This window comes from Anneissia japonica, unplaced genomic scaffold, assembly GCF_011630105.1.
Source record: "Anneissia japonica isolate Jap-2015-1 unplaced genomic scaffold, ASM1163010v1 scaffold288261_len294488_cov152, whole genome shotgun sequence".
Taxonomy (NCBI): Eukaryota; Metazoa; Echinodermata; class Crinoidea; order Comatulida; family Comatulidae; genus Anneissia; species Anneissia japonica.
The window spans coordinates 143,121-145,334 of record NW_022688238.1 but is presented as its reverse complement, the minus strand read 5'-3'; the positions used below and the strand labels follow the sequence as shown (position 1 = coordinate 145,334).

General features: G+C 35.2%; 1 protein-coding gene and 1 long non-coding RNA gene across 2 annotated transcripts in view; one reads left to right on the top strand and one right to left on the bottom strand.

The window, feature by feature from the left end:
• The window catches only part of LOC117121444 (sodium- and chloride-dependent neutral and basic amino acid transporter B(0+)-like), a 72,823-nt gene that overhangs the window by 20,424 nt on the left and 50,185 nt on the right, over window positions 1–2,214 (bottom strand). The gene's annotated exons all lie outside the window — the stretch shown is intronic.
• Window positions 1,467–2,212, top strand: LOC117121453. Its single transcript, XR_004447556.1, has 3 exons — window positions 1,467–1,535; window positions 1,945–2,013; window positions 2,130–2,212. It is a non-coding gene; the product is annotated as an uncharacterized LOC117121453 (long non-coding RNA).

Here is a 2,214-nt window from a genome sequence, read left to right as displayed (position 1 = left end):
TGTTTACGTACGTACCTGTCGCACCCCCCACCACCCGCGTACGGCCTGAGTCACTTTATAGATGCATATCTCCGCCCGGATCTCCCCTGTGTATGATGGGTGAAACTACAGGTTTCTAGGAAGTAATTGAATCATCCATCATCGTATTGCTGTTACCTATTACTTGTCGGTGCCATCTGCTCTCAGCAGTTCGACGACCATGGATCTCCATCCATCTGTCTTCCGCCCTTCTCACACATTCTCCATATTTTATCCGTGTCCACTCCTTGATGTTGGTTATCCAGTTTGTTCTTGGCCTTCCTCTCCCACTTTTACCTTCTAATTTTTTTTTTTTTTTTGCAAAAGCTCTCTCTGTAATTTGTTTTTTCTTATGATGTAGCCAAAATATTTAATTTTCCTTTGCTTTATTGTTAATAGGAAGCTGTCGAGTTGTCTGTCGTGCTAATCTCAAAACTTCTTTGTTTCGTTTCTATTCTTTCCGTGATATTTATACGCCTGAGCAACCACATTTCCAGAGCTTCTACTCTGTCGGCTATTGCAGTGGTACCGTAATAGTCCAGGTTTCGGATGCATATATAGCAGGGTGGACCAAATATAGCATTTTTTAATTCTTTGCCTTGTGTGTATTCTAATATTTCTTAACTCTACCAATCATCAATTTTAATTATATTTCCTCTTCATTTGTCATATCTTCCGTGACGCTGCCTCGAGTCAGAAAGTGGTAACTCCTCACAAAAATAAAAGAAAAATAAAAGAAAAAAAAATATTGCAGCTGCTGCTGCTGCATCTAATTCAATTCAATTCAATATAATTTATTGTCAAACGTATTAAAAAACATTGCTTGAAATTTGAGTTGAATGTACACATTAAAATTGTCTAAAACGGTCACACATAAAACATCATTAGAGTTTCAAAAGGGAGCAAAAGAGATAAAACACGAGATTAGAAAATAGAAAGAACACTTAAAACGGAATAAAATGTGTTGATTGTACAGCATCATACCTAATGCGATTTATACAATTGCACGATTGCCTTTTCCACAATAGATTAAATTGCCTCATGGCTGACGGGAGGAAAGATTTTCTATTTCGTTCAGTATTCCATTGTGGATACAGAATACGACCAGCTCGACTTAATGTGATATACTTATGGAGGGGGTCACTACTATTTGACATAATAAATTCAAATTTTTTCATCATTGCACTTCTTACAACTTTATTAACTTTCTCAATTTCAGTTTCTATTACTTTCTGAGCAGATTTACTGATCGTAAGAATTTTCTTCATGTGCATTTTATTTAGACTGCTATACCATACTATTGCACTGAATGTTAAGACAGATAAAATTACGTAAAAGACCTTTGACTTGACTCATTGTAAATTACTGTGAGATGACTATCAACACAAACGTAAAGAATGTAAATCTATTGTAATGTCTTTAACATTGTTGTTTAATGAGTTTTGGAAGTGAGCCCTCTTTGGGGCGCTTTCAGTTCAACTAGTTAAAACGGTAGTTATGGTACCTTATGTTCTGAGGTAAATATCGTTAAATTGTTAGTTTAAAACTTGCATAGGTTTTATCAAAACTAATTGTCTATATGTTTATGTGCTAGAGATAATGCTGTACTTTAGCTTAGTATTGATTTTTGATATTTGTGCTTATTATGGCACGATTCTATATGAGCATGTCAAGCCTAGTTTTTGATACACTATGCATGAACGTGTATGTAGGAGCCCGCACGCTGTGTGAGCAAAGATGTGACCTTTGACCTAAGGCAGTAAACTTTCAGGTTGTGTTAGCCTAGCTTTGTTTTTATAATGTTTATAAAGGGTAATGGCTATTTTGTATATCCTCTTGGAAATAGTTGCATCACTCAGATATGTGATTATATTTTAGAGATAATTTCTGTACCATCCATGACTTTGATTATTGAATTATTTGCAGCTGGATAGCCAGTGATCTTGGATATAGCCAGTAATCTTGGATACGTCTTGAGAGGACAGCACAGTTTATGTAAGAAAGATAGGGTACATGCATATATCCTTGATATATTTAGTACTGCATTTTATACATCTTGTACTAATTTTGGGTTATGTCTTATTAGCATCTATTGCTTGTTTTTTTTGCAGTTACCAATAAATGTTCAACGAATGAAAAGTGAACACGGTTATACGACTGGATTTCAATATTGTCTTTTATTGTCGGGCCAGTACA